Genomic DNA, 17,189 nt, shown 5'->3' with positions numbered 1-17,189 from the left:
CTTTGTATGGATGGATAGCGGAAAGTGACATCATCCTCGGATAAGTCGCCATTTGGTGGTGTAAGTACCCCCCCCTCAAAAATCCTGCACGTACACACACAATCAGTAAATTTCCGTCACTTTTCATTAATCTGAGGTGATCCCATTCACCTCGGATTATCGAGACTCTACCGTACAACTGTCATATTTGGTAATAATGCATAATCCTCGGTGAAAGTGATAATTTTTTCAGCAATTATCAAATTCAAAAACAATGCATGGATATTATGCATTATCACCGGTAAAAAATGATGAATCACACAAGCAACATTTATCTAACTTACCAAAGTGGTTGATCATTATGCATAATAACATGGATTTGGATCATAAATATAAATGGCGAAGAAAGAGTTTCAGAAAAACATTTTATGTAAAAATAGTTAAGAACACACGACATGCTTCATTTCCATTAGAATCACGTATATAAGAATAGCGAGACACTAATTCGATGAAATATTTCACAGGGTCAATGCACATTCTCAAACTGAAAGTACAAAACATTCAGCGGGGGTTCAAACGTTTAACATTAGGAACTTCACGAACAATCAATTTTGAAAAAAATAAGTATTGGATAAATTGAAATCCGTCCGCACTGGAATAGCTCGGTGTTGTTATGTGTGGAAGACACATGCAGGCGAGATTAACTTTTCAAAATACTGCTTTTCTAATAAATCGAACTGTGGAAAGCTTTTTTTTTCTTTAAAGGCTAAGGATTATACGTATACGAAGCTGTGCATTCTTTCGTTGTATGGTGGCTGGCGTAATTTGAAGTGATGTCACAGAGATTGCGAAGATCTTTCAAAGACTAAGTACACCACACCTTCATTCTGTGAAGTTAAAATTTTCGAGGAGTACGCATGTAAATTCGCCTAGTAGGGCCTCAGAAGAATCACTTGGCCTGGAAACAAATGGTGCTCTAAAGACGGTCCTGGTTAGATTTGAACCCAGCGATCCTTGCAGTGCTGATCCCGCACGTTACCACTTCAGCTAATTTCAATTGCCGTTAGTTCTAATGAAACATTATATATCAACTCTCTCTCTCAGTCACCTCGTTGGGCATTTTGCCTGTTGTGGCATTGTATTTGTATAACTTTGGCAGTAGCGAGCATATGGATTACATCTCACTTCTGCTGTACACTGAATTAATATATGCAGCAGTATACAAGGTTTGTTCACAAGGTATCCGAACCATAATTTTTCATGCCTCCCTAGCTTCAGTGCTAGGGAGGTTTAGTGGCTCATGGTTTAGTGCACATACATTAAGCAATCCTAATGTGCATGTTAAAATTTTTTCCTGCCTGCAGAAGTTGCTGATAAATAAGGAAGTGGTATAAGTGAGCGCCGCTATATTTTCATTTTGGACAAAAATGACAGGAAAAACTTGAGAATGCTATTGCATTAAATCTTGCGTGAAGCATTTGACGATTCCCGATTGGAAAAAAAATCCGCAAGATTTAGGGGATTTCGTTCATTTGTGCTGGGATGGTTACGAGAATGTTCAACGGTATCCAATTAAAGGAAAAGTAATGTTTCCCAAACATAGATATTTTTATTGCAGCGCCAATGAAAAAATTTCACTGGTTCTGACACCAAACCCCCAGGAAATGCTCTACATAGAAGGGGTTTTCAAACTGTGTACCAACGAAGGTTTTTCCGAGGAGATTCTTTGTCAAAACTGCTCTGGGAAGTCACGGAAAAGCATCAATTAGGGGAAAAGGGTTGAGAACCCCTTGCTCTATAGATATCCAGAAGACATGGGATAGGTTTGAAAATGGTATCTACATATGATGCTTAATTTTACGAACTAATCTTCTGGTCCCGAACAACAGTCTTTCCTCATTCACAAAGTTTCAATTTTACAAACTATTTTTTCATGTCCGTATGGGTTCATAAAAACGAGCATTGACTGTATATATATATTGGGGCATTACGATCCGTACTGGCATATTTACAGAACGGGAAATATGGCCCGGGGCACAAGTTTGATAGAGGGGACAGAAAATTTTAGAAATTGGCGGTCAAACAAGAGATGGGCGGTAAAGCAAAAATAAATCTGCCTCTAGTAGTATCGCTTTTAGTAGCCTCTACACACACGTGCTACAACTCCAGTCTAGATCATATCTGATGAGCCAAGGAGATCGCAACCACCTTACTTTTGCCAGCCCACTTGAATACGCAGCAGCATTCATCTTGTCTTCTTGTGCATCAAATTTATTGGACATGAATCTAGGGGGATATCAAAACATATGAAGCGCCATCTACTGATCGGCCACTAGAAGAACCAATCAGATACCCCTAAGACAGAGACTGACAAATCCAAGTCACCACAGCAACTAAAAAATCGATATCGGCGCCTAAAATTTTCTACGTGCAATTACTAGATCGGGCAAAAGAAATATGCTTTGGCTGGTTCCTATAGATTTTCTTCTTGCCCTGTCAAGCGATCTAATAGTGCTAGGGACACGGTATTAACCCTCTGGCTGCTCATCCCGCGATTTCCACGGGCAACTCAAATGCAGCAAAATCTGCTCATCCCGCGGGCATGTGTTTTTCTTCCTTTATTGAGGAGCGCATCCCGTTTTTTCCCCGTTTAACCACTGAAATAAATTATATACAGTATTAGACGTTTCATTTATGTTTTTGGCCAACAGATGTCGTTAGTTGTCCACTAAATTGTGGCATTTGAAGGCACGTGGTATTATCGCTCAAACTTCACTTTTTGAGTGAAAAAAAATTAGGCAATTTTTGAAGCAATTTCAGTCCAAAAATTGAGCAGTCAGAGGGTTAATATTTACGAACAAGCGTGAAGAATTGTATGCCTAAATAAATTTTTATGAATGAACTAGGCACATACACAATAATGTAATATCATTAACACTCTAATAATTTCATATCGGGGTAAATTTACGGTCCCTCTTGGGACCATGGTCAAGTTCAACAAAGCGCTTTTATAAGGCGCTTTGAGCAATGGAAGCGTTGTAGCTGCGGAAGAACTTCTTGCCATATTCGTAAGTGCTGATCATAATAGCGCAGGCTGGCGCTACTCTCATGACCCGTGGCACGATACCGGTGAAAAGAGCTCTAAAACCGTTTCTCTGGTACATAGTCTTCAACGTCGCGTAAGAAGACAGCCCGGATCGTCCCTCCAGCGCTTCGATTTCACCCAACTCAATCTGACGCAGCGTCTTCACCAGATCAAAAGGCATCGTACCGACTGCGGCTATGGTACCGGCAGCGGCACCTGCTGCAAAACTGAACCAGAAAGCCGGCGTCTCCTGGTGGAAAGTGCTCTTGAGCAACTCGTAATTGGCCCAGTATATCACAGAGAAGGGCACGTCCCGAAGAAACGTCGGTCCCAGACCTCGGTAGACCGACATCACACCCTGGCTGCGGACCAAGCTCTTGATGGCCTCGTGCATCTCGACGTACCTGAGTCTCTTCGACTGCATCTTGGTGCGGACGAGTTCCAACGGGCTGATGAGCGTGACCGCGAGGGTGCGCGCCGAGCAGCCGGCGACGATCGGCACCCACAGTGGGGGCTCGACAGCGCCGGAGATGTCCGTCAGCTTGTTCCGTAGCTGGTCGTACATCGTGAAGTACACGACAGTCGCCGGCACCGACATCACCAGCGCCGGCGGGAGGCCGGACCACAGCGACGTCGGCCCCTCGGCTCTGACGATCTTGACGAAAGCGTCGACGGTGCCGGAGAGGTACTTCTCCGCAGACGGCGTGTACAGGGTCGACGGTGGCGGAGCGCAGCTGGTACTCCCGTGGAGGGCGCAGCACAGCTCCTCGACGAAGCCGTTGCAGTACAAGAAGCACCTGTTGTTCATCAGCTTCTTCTGTTGCGACTGGAGTCGCACCTTGACCACGTCGAAGGGGGTCGTGAACACCGACGTCAGCACGGCCCCGACGCAGGAAGAGATCATTTGCTGAGAGGGGGTGATGGAGTTCTTCGAGGAATCGTCCTCGTCTTTCGGTTCGGCCATCTTGGCCAGATAAAAGAAAAACTGTGATGGCCGGAGTGCTGCAAATGTGCAAGATCGTCAGACTGTCTCAAGTCTGCGTCGTCGATTAATTAAACGGCAGGGCGGATCGAACAACAATCTCGTCTGCGTGCTTTGTTTATTTTCTTTTGTCATTACGGCTTTGACCGTTGCATGAAGCTACGATCCAATAATACTGGTGCGTTTCATCTTGATTTCAGATTCAGTGAAGACTAGGCTAACCATATTTCCTCGAAAGAAATACGGGAAATTAGGGCTCCAAATACGGGACATCGCCAAAAGTAAATAAAGTTGCTAAATATTGGAGAAATTACTTAAAAATCAAAATTGCGGGAAATAAAGCATTACTGCAAATTGCAGTGGATTTAAATGAATTCCACGAAATAAAACGTTCACCAAGAAAAATGTGAGAGATTCATATTCTCTTTCATAATTGTAATCATCATAATATAATTTATGAGTGGGAAAGTTATTTCATTCTTTGACTTCAATAATGAATAAAAATTCAGGTAGGCTTCGAGTAAAAAAACCGGGACTTTCCCGGGAAATACGGGACGTATGGTCATCCTATTCAGTTAAGACCATATTTTCTCAAAAAAACATGGAACATTCCATATTGGACCATATTTTCTCGATAAAAATGCGGGATATATATTTAGCAAATACGGGACAAAAAATTGTCCCGTATTTTTGCCCTAAATGATTCTGCACTCATTTATTTGGGTAAGGGACGGTTAAAGTGGCTGTCAACTTGGGTCTTGCAATGGCTTCTTGGAGTGGCTGTCTTCTTGGGTCTTGGAGTGGCTTTCTTCTCTAGTTCTAAAAAAACCATTAGGCATCTCGCGATGCCGGAGGATAAACCCTGACAACGTCCTCTAGAGATGCGGAAAATAAAGCCTTCTTGTTATGCCCCATTGCCGTCACCCGCTTCCTCCAAATATATATTCCCCAAGGGAGCTGTCGAACTCCTCACTTACTTGTGGCTGTTCAAGCCTCTCTTCACAGCACTTCACATGCCCTCTATGGTGTTGGTGTGGGTACCAGTGACCGGGTCTTTGAAGTTCATGCTGTGATTGACAGTCAGATGCCCGTAGAGGCTCGACTGCCTAAGTCCGGAGTAGCCGGCCCGACAGTCCGAGATTATTGTTGTGCCTGGGAGAATGTTCTCCTGTATTATTCACAATAGCGTGGCGCTGCTGCGATCAGCGACCACCTGCAGAAAACACTTTCCGGTCGCTCTGTCGATGCCGCCGAAAACCCATTTCCCTTCAACACGACTGCCACGGTGGTATTTCCTTTTCCCAAATTTGCTCTCGTCGACTTCCACCGTGGCCTCGAAACCCCCAATCTGCTCATTATTATTCATGAGAATGACCTCACACACCTCTCGGCATCTTCACACATCATCTTCCAGTCAACGACAGTGTGGGAGGCCACGTCCAACTGATGAACATAATGAAATCGTTGGAGCTCTTGTGCACCCACAAATACGTAAGTTGGAGGATGATGCTGGCGCTGAGCCTGCTCGACTCGAACCAGGACCCCTTTCTCACAGACCTCTTTACGTCGTGGACATTGCCGGGAACTTTGGATCGGCAACGCCATTCGCACTTGTCGGACGAATCGTGGCGCTCCACTAGTTTCATCTGACTGTTGCATTTCGGACACTCATACGAGTTGGCGAGAACGCCAACCCGCGTGCACCAATCCACAACAGCTCGTTCGCCTTGGCACTCCAATTTCACCAAAAACTTAAAATCCACTGAACCAGCCATTCCGAAACCGTATGTGAACTGGATTTAACGAAACACGAGGGGCAAGCGAAATCACGGTACTCACGAAAAATGGCGGTGAGCGCGAGGAAAGCAAGATAACGAATGGGTACGAGATAACCAGATAGAGAATGTAGACAACGCTGTGAAAGAAGTAGATAAGGAACCGGTCTGATAACGCCGGACAATCATGCCAGATTTTCGGCACATTATCAGATTACATTATTATACAAGTTATATTGACCCCAAGCCCAAAACAGATTTTCAACGGAACCTCGGGATTACGCCAATTCCAGGACCATCATTACCAAGCACTTGCCTGGCTTCCGGGCTATACTCAGTAATATAAGAAATACTTTCAAAATCAATCAATAGCAATTCTTCAATTACTTTTTCTCCTACCTCCATTCCCCATCGATCCCCTTCCATTAACATTTAGTTGTTAAAAGCAATAATAGACTATTAATTCTACAATTAATGAAATAAATAATTCCAGCAATTTAAAAAAAAAATAATTTCGGAACTGCAGGAAAAAATTACTAAAAAAATTGCAATTTCTTCGTAATTTCTCATATAAATTATGTCACAATCCATCAAATAATAATGCCATGCATGGAGGAAAGAATAACAGGAGGTGACGCGACCAGCCACGACCTCCTATACAACCGGCCTTTGCGTAGCGTTGTGACGTCACTGGAATTAGTGCTAAACCTCCACCTCCTTAAGCCTAACGATTTGATCAGATACGGCGACGATATTTCTTGAGGTTTTTTTCTCCCTGAAGAAATTGAATCACGTAACAGTCAGGAAATTTTCTTAAAAGACATCGATATTTTTCAACAATAAACACATTAAACTCATTTAAAAAAAATTCGTTTGCCCTTTCCCATCAGCAGACGTGCCAACTTTTGAAATCCGGAGATTCTCCCGAGGGGGGTACTCCCCCCCCCCCCCGCAAGGCAGGTTCTGCATTGCCCCTGAGAATAATATAATTCATGTCAGTCTTTCCATGCAGAATAGAGAAATCACATCTACATACTGTTCATAAAGTATGATTGTTTCCTTTCGTGGATGCTATCAGTGATTGATAACCTTGGGTATATGAATTCTTAAAAGCTTTATATTTAGCTGTATATAGCTTAAAGTTTCATATTTTCTTTCTGAAGATGTTTAATCGGAAGAAACAATTAAAAAAAAAACTCAAATTACAAAGCTGCCGACGAAGAAACGTGTTTACCGCACGGCTGCTAATGGAATACAATAACGATTATACAGGAATTTCGGCAACCAAGGTCATGCTCCTGATAAATGATTGCCGATAAACGCTACGGAAACGAAGTCGCGTCTTTGCCAGTTGCTTAAATGCTGTCACAGAGACTTTTTTAAGGTGGCTCGATGGAAATGACCACGGCTGTTCTCTATGGGTGTTTTCCCTAACGACGACGGTACTCATTTACGCCACGGCAACGTGAAAGCTCGCGTAAAATCTAATTTTCTTCCAAAATCCGGAGAGCGGGAGGAAGGATGAAAAATCCGGAGTCTCCCGCCTAAATTGGGAGAGTTGGCAGGTCTGCATCAGTTATGCACTGCACTATTCACATTTTTTTTCAATTAAACAATGATTTCATAGACCTTCACACACACATTGTAGAGAGTCATCTTAATTCCTTAATTTTTTTTTCTATTTGAAACGAAAAAAAAAACCAATCATTCTGTACAGATATTTCTATAAGTATGAGACTTTTTTTTTAAAAAAATCGAGTGTTCCTAAAATTCAACCTTTGAAGGAATATCTTGAAAACTTCTGATTTTTGAACAGATAAATGAGAAAAAAAAAGCCTTGTATCTTTTTTACTTCTAAATATTATTTGATAGCAATAAAAGACACCATAATAATGTCAAATTGGAAAAGTTTATTCACATTATTCGAAAAATGTTGACAACTTTATTTTACATGAATATAAAATCCTTTCTCATTGATGTAGGGAAAACAAATCTGTCCACACATGAAATAAATTCAAAAATACACATTTGATAAATGATTTCAATGATTTTCAGTAATTTCAGATATATTGATTTCAAAAATACGCAAATTTGATTTTAATGTAAGTTGGTGGTTTTGAGGAAACAGTACAGTCAAAAATAAATATATTTTTTGTGATCATCTGTGGCGTGTACCAAGTAACATACTATGGAACCCCAAAGACTATCGAAAAATAATTATTTTGAATAAGATGTCAAGTTAGCGAAGTTTATTTCATTTTCCTTTAAACAGTTTTTAAATTTTTTTTATGTATGTATATTGTTGAACACACGCACAATTCTAGATATCATTCACAGATTCATAAAAACAAATGTTCTTATCTGCAATTTCCTACGAAAAGTTTTCGTATTGGGAATAATCTCAAATTTTAGGTGGAAAAAGGGGGCATATATTTTGATTGTTGGAAGATGTTATTTGTGAATGAGCATATTGCAATGGACCAAAAACAGATGAATTTCCTCCGCTGATTTAAAACACATCAATTTAGCTTTCTCGTGTCGTCTCTCACACTCAAAAATTTCAAAAATCATTCACACCTGTGGCTGTCATATTAAACGGGTTGAGTTTTAAGGTTCCAAACAGAGAAATAACGGGAAGTAACCTTACTGAAAGGAGTAGAGAGAATTTGACGTATATTTATCAACGAAGAGCAGAAACAATGAAAAATACAATTTTCCTCACACGAGAGTAATGTCGCAAAATTTTGTGAACTGATCAACGCATGGGCGATTTCTGAGTACGAGTTATGGTAATGCAGTTTGAATCATAGTCGACTTAAGTGTAGGCTGACCATATTTCCTCGAGAGAAATACGGGACATTGGGATTCCAAATACGGGAAAATACGGGACATCGCCAATTATCGCCAAGCACGACGCCAAAATCAAACAAAGTTGCCAAATATTGCTGAAATTATGCGAAAATCACAATGGCGGGAAATGAGGCATTACTGCAAATTGCAGTGGATCAAAATGTATTCCACGAAAAAAAAAAACCGTTCACCAAGGCAAATGTGGGAGATTAATATTCTCATATATAGTTGTAATTTTCATAATATAATTTATGAGTTGAAAAATAATTTCAATCTTTGACTTCAACAAAGAATAAAAATTCAAGTAGGCTTCGTGTAAAATACGGGAAAAACCGGGACACTTTTGCCAAAAAGTCGAGACGGCTAAAAAAACAGAAAAAACCGGGACTGTCCCGGGAAATACGTGACGTATGGTCACCCTACTTAAGTGTGATATGGTACTCATGTGTCAAGTTGAAATATTTTCCCCAATGAATCGAATATTGTGGCAACCATATAAATAATAAAAGGCGAATTATCGAGGTTGCACTGTATTATAATTTAACACTTCAAAATATTCATTTTGAGATACAAAAAAAAAGTTAATGAATAAATTTGGAAGTTGATGCTTCCTTTGCAAATCACATTAATGTTACATGAAGACATGTTCGCATTTAACGATTATGCTTTTATCATTTTTATGTTATAGCAGGCTGTTTCGAATTATACCTGCACCATATTAAAACAAAAAAAAACCCCTTTGTGGAAAGTATGAACAAGTAATAATTATTTGCCTGATAGGCATAATTGAAAAAGAAACCAACGATGATAAAGACAAAGCTATGATTCAAGCAGGGGGTGGGTGTCACGATTTTTCTTACTCTAAAACAGAGTTCCTCACTCAAAATTTGAAAATTTTCAAAAAAAATTAGAAATTCATGGCGTTTCCTTATTCTTTATCGTTGGTGACCTCTTCGAATATTTAGAAAGTTTTGAAGTTTTCTATTACCTTTCACTTGGCATTTTTCCCTTTTTGTTTCAAATTCATCACAAGTCATTTTTTTTTTATGGAAAGTATTTGAGAATGCATCAGTAATAAAACATATACGTGACCTCATAGTGTTACCCATAAATGCTTTTCACATCTTTCTGATAGAAAAATTTCCCTTTCAATCAATAAATTGCATGTTATTTCATGTGCTATTCTTACGTGACATGGAGTTAATTGATGTTAGTGGTGATTAAGGATATACTACATACCTTCCAAATTACCACTACTAGCAGAAACATTTAAATCGTTGTCACTAGCAACAGATGATTTCATCATGAAATCATCTGTTGCTAGTATATATGTTATACATAGTAGATTCCCAATCCCTATGGATTGGGAATCTGCTATATGAAGAAACATGCCACAGTCAGGGACGCCGGAAGTCAAAAATGATTGGTGTTGCTCAAAGTATGTCAGTTATTTCTTTGTACAGGCCACGATATTTACACATATTTTCGCTGACCATACGTCCTTTTTTGAAGTAGAGCGTCCCGTTTTTTTTGTTTCGAATCTATTTGATTTCAACGATGACTCGTCATTCAACCTACTTTTGCAGTAGGGGTAAGATTTTTACCACAGTAAAATGTAACAAAACTATCCAGAAGGGGGTATAGGGGGTACCATGTCTGCCCCAAGACCAGTGCCGCCTTAACGCATGGGCCCACCCGGGCACCTCAAAAGAATGCTGGCCTCACAAAAATGAGACCCAGTTAAAATTTTCGAGAATTTGCCAGGTGGAATCTCATAAAAATTACTTGGCCCGGGGGCCCATGACGCTCTAAAGACGGGACAGTCCTGCCCAAGACAACCAAAAATTAAAATTATTTTTTTCAATAAATTAAAATATTGAAAGAAAAAAATACCTTTATGTGTGCTATATTTTTCAATTTCTGTTAATTTAAAATGTCTCTGGGACAGATGCCTTGTGCCCAGAGCCGTCTTAAAAGCATCGTGGGCACCCGGACCAAGTAATTTTTCTGTGGCCTTACCAAACAAATTTTCGAAAATTTTAACCATATCTCATTTTTGTGAGGCTCTTTCTCCTGAGGCCCCCAGGCCGCACCCGGGTAGGCCCATGTCTTAAGACGGCACTGCCTGTGCTCCCCTCATAATATTCACATAAAACTGTGAAATCTATATATATAAATGTGAAAGTATGTATGTATGTATGTATGTATGCTCTTTATACAAATCTACAGTTTTAGACCGTTCGTCCCCAGATTTTGCATATATACCAAACAGGTCCGGGATTGAACCGTAGGCTACTTTAAAAGTTCTTCAGAGCTGAGCAAATGCCCGAAATGGGCGAAAAACTGTCAGGCAACAATGGTTTTGGGGCCTCAACAATCACTTTCGGAACGTTTACTTTGGTTACCGTGGTTTCCAACAATGCGTTTCAGACGTGTATATATGCCTTTACAATGGTTTGTCACACTTTTAATTCTGTTATTGTAACAGTTTATTCCTTTATAACGGTTTGTCACTTTTCCAATTTAATTTCAGAAAACCCGGGAAGCGCCGGGTATTTCTGCTAGCCTATATACAGGAAAAGTGCTAATGCGGCCTTTATCTCATCAACCGCCCATCGTATAGGTATAGTTTCAATTTAAAAAATGCGTAAAGGGCGTTTGAATAATATTCGCTGCACGAGCTGGACGTATGACGTCACTAACAACAGAGAACAACAACTACGCTGACAAAACTGGGAATAAAAATGTTCAACGCCAACTGATGAATTCAATGCTTGCCTCAAATCATCAACACTCTGCCACGAAGTTAAAAAATTATCATTATCCACCAACATGCGAGTTCAACTGCAGAATGACTCACTCTGCGATCATTTTCACATCAGTCGATCAAACTTGGCAATGGAAGAATTCCCGTATACCCAAACACTGGACTGATTACGCGTTCCCAAATGGATTTTGCCAGTTGTTAAATTCAGTTCAAGAACTTGCAGACAAAGTCTTCCCAAACATTCAACAAAATCACCGAAACCATGACTGGCTTTGTGAGTGGCGTTCCGGCATCGAAAAATGACAGTGTGAACAAGATCATCGAAAAAATCCTAAAAATTATTCCGGGACTCCACATCTTACAATTCGGTTGACACTGTCACAGACTCAGCGCAGACAGTTCTGTATCCTGCAGAATTTGTGAACTCTTTGGATATTCCGGGTGTGCCACCACACAATTTGACCCTCAAAGTTGGAGCACCTATAACGCTTTTAAGAAATTTGGAGACACCGAGACTCTGCAATGGCACCAGACTCTGCGTGAAGAACTTGCACAATTACATCATCGAAGCAACGATTCTAACTGGATGTGGCAAAGGAGAAGACGTCTTCATTCCATGTATCCCAATTATCACCGAAGAAATGCCATTCACTTTCAAGCGATTACAGTTCCCGATTCGTTTAACTTTTGCCATGACAATCAACAAAGCGCGAGGCCAGTCGTTAGCAGTGGCAGGTATCAACCTACTTGAGCATTGAATTTCTCACGGACAGCTTTTCGTCGCGTGTTGGTAATCCCAAAAATTTGTACATCTACACACCAGATAGAAAAACAAAACATATCGTGTATTATCCACAAGCGATTGCCTGAAGTTTTTAATTAAAATATTTAAAAATAAAAGTAATTTTTTCTTACTTGATGCAGAAATTTTTTTGATTAAGAAATAATTAATAAGCTATACATATATAAATTTTTTACGGGGCGGGCAACGTCGCCGGGTATCAGCTAGTCTTGTATATAAATGTGAAAGTATGTATGTATGTATGTTCTCTATACAAATCTACAATTTTAGATCGATCGTCGCCAAATTTTGCATATATACCAAATGGGACCCGACTTGAACGATAGGCTACTTTAAAATTTCGTCCGAGCAGGGCAAGTGCCCCAAATGGGCAAAAACTGTCGGGCAACAATGGTTTTGGGGCCTCAACAATCACTTTCGGAACGTTTACTTTGGTTACCGTGGTTTCCAACAATGCGTTTCAGACGTGAATATATGCCTTTACAATGGTTTGTCACACCTTTAATTCTGTTATTATAACAGTTTATTCCTTTGTAACGGTTTGTCACTTTTCCAATCCTCCCAGTAATTGAAGAAAACCCGGGAAGAGCGCCGGGTATTTCTGCTTGCATGTATACAGGGTGTCCTGTAAGTGATAATGCGGCCTTTATCTTATCAACCGCCCATCGTATAGGTATAGTTTCAATTTAAAAAATGCTTAAAATCGTTTGAATAATATTCGCTGCACAAGCTGGACGTATGACGTCGCTGACAAAACTGGGAATAAAAATGTTCAACGCCAACTGATGAACTCAGTGCTTGCCTCAAATCATCAACACTCTGGCACGAAGTAAAAAAATTATCATTATCCACCAACATGCGAGTTCAACTGCAAAATGACTCAGCACTGCTATCATTTTCACATCAGTTGACCAACCAGTAGACCCAAGCACTGGACCGATTACGTTCCCAAATGGATTTTGCCAGTTGTTAAACTCAGTTCAAGAACTTGCAGACAAAGTCTTCCCAAACATTCAACAAAATCACCGAAACCATGAGTGGCTTTGTGAGAGAGCGATTCTGGCACCGAAAAATGACTGTGTGAACAAGATCAACGAAAAAGTCCTAAAAATTATTCCGGGAGACTCCACATCTCACAAATCGGTTGACACTGTCACAGACACGGCACAGACATTTAGTTCTATATCCTGCAGAATTTGTGAACTCTTTGGATATTCCGGTTGTGCCACCATACAACTTGACCCTCAAAGTCGGAGCACCTATAATGCTTTTAAGAAATTTGGAGACACCGAGACTCTGTGATGGCACCTGACTCTGCGTGAAGAAATTGCACAATTGCATCATTGAAGCAACGATTCTAACTGAATGTGACAAAGAAAAAGAAGTCTTCATTCCACGTACCCCAATTATCACCGAAGAAATGCCATTCACTTTCAAGCGATTACAGTTGCCGATTCGTTTAGCTTTTGCCATGACAATCAACAAAGCGCAAGGCCAGTTGTTAGTAATGGCAGGTATCAACCTACTTGAGCCCTGTTTTACACACGGACACCTTTTCGTCGCCTGTTCGCGTGTTGGTAATCCCAAAAAATTTGTAAATCTACACACCAGATGGGAAAAGAAAAAATATTGCGTATTCACAAGCGATTGCCTGAAGATTTCAATTAAAATATTTAAAAATAAAAGTAATTTTTTCTTACTTGATGCAGAAATTTTTTTGATTAAGAAATAATTAATAAGCTATACGTATATAAATTTTTTACGGGGCGGGCAACGTCACCGGGTATCAGCTAGTTCTATTATAAAACCGAGAAAGTGGTGGAAAATGGGTTTAATCATCAATCAATGATGTGGTTTTGATCATCAGTTCTTTAAAACCATGCTATTGCCAATTCCTTTTTTTGAAATCGAATAATTATATCGTATGTATTTTACAGTTTTTTGGATTGGATTGTTGATGATTTAGTTGCGTTTCAAGTTCTCCGATAATTTAAATTGACAACCATCACCACAGAGTAAAGTCGCGGAACATTTGAGTATAGTGTTTTAGAATATTGGGGAAGCTTGCATCTCGAAAGCGGAAAGTGATACAAATACATAAAGCAGGGGTTCTCGAACTTTGTGCCGTGGCACCCTGCAAAGATTTTTCGAAGAGACTCTTTGTTAAACTGCTCTGTGGGGAGCCGCGGATAAGCGTTGATTAGAGAAAGAGGAGCTGCGGGTGGGAAAAGTTTGAGAGAACTCCTGACATATATATAAGTGTATAAGATGCCCCACACATCCTCCAACGCTGCCTGCACTAGGATCTTTGATGGGGCCCCCAGGCCAAGTGATTTTTCTGAGGCCGTATTAAACAAATTGTCGAAAGTTTCAACCAGATCTAATTTTTGTGAGACTCCTCTTCTATTAGACCCTGAGCTGTGCCTGGGTGGGCCCATTCTCTTTGACGACACTCCCGCCCTTACCTAAGCGGCCCGGTGCGTCTCAACAGTTTCAGACACGAAAAATATTTGCCCGATTTTATATATTCCGTGGGGGGAAAGAATCGGCATCCATTATTTCAAAATATACAAGAATGCTGCGAAATATCCATGCAAAAAATGCTGAATACACAATTCAATAAATTAACACAAAACCTGGCGAAAATTCAGCACTGGAGGTAATTTTAAACTAATTAAAGGAAAAAAAAATCCTGAAACCGATAAAAATTTTGTACTCGATGAATCAAAAATAATTGAAAGAAATAATTCCAACATCAATAAAAATTCAGAAATTACAGGGGGGGGGGGATTTCAGAATTGTTGAAACTTCAGAATTTTAGCTTCGTTGTAATAGACATTAAAATTGCATTAATGAAGTCGGGACAGTCAAATTTACGTGAAAGCACGAGAATGTCCCGTAAAATACGGGACATGTGGTCACCCTACTGATGATATGCCGTGAATTGGTGGTCCGTCGAATTGTTTCAAACATTTCACTTCCCCTGAAAAGATAAAAAAAAACGCTGATTTATATTTTCAATAACATTTCCACGGTTGTCACAAAAGTGGCCTTCGAGAAATTTATTGCACTTTGAAAATTATTTTTCAATTAATGCTACTATGCTGTTATATTAAGGATGACCATACGTCTTGCATTTCTCGGAACATCCCGTATTTTCACGTCATTTTGGCCATCGTGTGACTTTTTGGAAGATGTCCCTTGTTTTTCTACGAAATCTTAATCAACTTTTATTCTTCATTTTGAAATCAAGTATTAAAACTATCTCTTCCCAACTCATAAACCATAATACGATAATTACGACTATCAAAGAGGAATATTCATCTCACATATGGCCCATGATACACATGCTACTAAATTCGCAATTCTAATAATTTTCCCGAATATGAATGACTAATTAGTTAATCGATTATGATTTCAATTAGCATCAGGATGGCAAGTTTATAAATATCAGAAAATTCACAATTTTACTAATTTTCACGAATTTCAATGACTAATTAACTAATTATGATTTTAATTAGCATCGGGATCGTTGTGATTGATAAACGACAATCTCTCAAATTTATGAAAATTAGAAAAAATCGCAATTTTACTAATTTTAACGAATTTGAATGACTAATTAGCTAACTAATTAGGATCGTAATTAGCATCATTAACGATGTGATTAATAAATGACAATCTTTCGAATTTATGAAAGTTGGATAAATCGCATCACTAATTTTCACGAGTTTGAATGAGTAATTAGTTAATTATGATTTTAATTAGCATCAGGATCACTGTGATTAATGAATATTAAGATTTAAAAATTTATAAAAAAATCAGAAAACTCACAATTTTACTAATTTTTACGAATTTGAATGACTAATTAGTTAATCGATTATGATTTCAATTAGCATCAGGATGGTGATGATCAATAAATGACGAGAATTCAAAATTTATGAAAGTTGCTAAATTTCAGCATTTACCAAAGTGCGTGGTGCAAGTCCGAAATGTATTTGTTTACAAGCGTTTTTCGGCGTTTTACCGTAACATATATCTATATAATTATATATAATATTAATATATATATATATATAATTAATAAATAAATATATATGTAAAACTATCGAAACAAGCTACAGTAGAGACATGGTTATGCTGATATTGTCTTAATACAGCGCCATCTGTGATTCATTATATTTAAAAAAAGTGTATATAAATAAATAAATAAACTTTAACGTTGAGACACACAAGTTGCAGTGTGACAGCTTTTCTTTCCTCCATGGACAGTCCGGCCCTATTTGTGGTATTGACTTGCCTTGACTTTATTATCCAAGATTTTCAGCATCTAAGGCTATTCCCTGTAGTGAAAATGACTCTTTCTGGTGAAACGCGATAAGCGAACGGTGAAAGTTATAAGTGATAAGAAATACGCATGCCATTTCCCATTATAATTTTGCCGGAAATACGGCACAAAATTTCCAATGCCAACTGTCACAAAATAGGTGATTACGTCATAACTTTGCAAAGTCACCGATCATTGCTGAAATTCCAAAAAATTACAGACTGGTGGGGAAATGAAGGCTACATTGAGGTATCCGACTACCTTTCTTGTCACTTTTCTTTAAAATGGTTCTGGAGTGAACTTTAAATGCATTTTTTGATAGAGTGTGTCTCGAAATGGTGAAAACAGTGACAAATTTTGGTCTATCTATTATATTTTCTATGGAAAAGTCGTTTTTATGTCAAATTTTAGGCAAAATTCATGTGATATTCGAAGCACGATTGCAAAAACTTTTATTAATGAAATGCTTTGTGATTTTCGCAGTGCATTCAGCTAGTAATGTTGTAGGTTATGAACCAAAATTTAAAGGATTGCATGATATATGTTCATAAGTTACACTAAAATATATTTAAGTACGTGGGAATTTTTTGAAATTTCATCCTTCATTCTGTCTATAAAACACTGT

At 39.0% G+C, this 17,189-nt stretch overlaps 1 pseudogene across 1 annotated transcript; it reads right to left on the bottom strand.

Moving 5' to 3' along the window:
- Positions 1–397: 397 nt before the first annotated feature.
- LOC149067841 (mitochondrial glutathione transporter SLC25A40 pseudogene) lies at positions 398–4,176 on the bottom strand (annotated as a pseudogene). The gene has a single exon (XR_016195287.1). The product of XR_016195287.1 is annotated as a mitochondrial glutathione transporter SLC25A40 pseudogene (transcript).
- Positions 4,177–17,189: the final 13,013 nt, after the last annotated feature.

The sequence above is a fragment of the Pholcus phalangioides genome, unplaced genomic scaffold (assembly GCF_987345545.1).
Source record: "Pholcus phalangioides strain wild (caught in Gottingen) unplaced genomic scaffold, Ppha-v1.0 ptg000028l_1, whole genome shotgun sequence".
NCBI classification, from domain to species: domain Eukaryota; kingdom Metazoa; phylum Arthropoda; class Arachnida; order Araneae; family Pholcidae; genus Pholcus; species Pholcus phalangioides.
The sequence above is the reverse complement of the archived record's forward strand: the minus strand, read 5'-3'. Positions and strand labels throughout refer to the sequence as shown.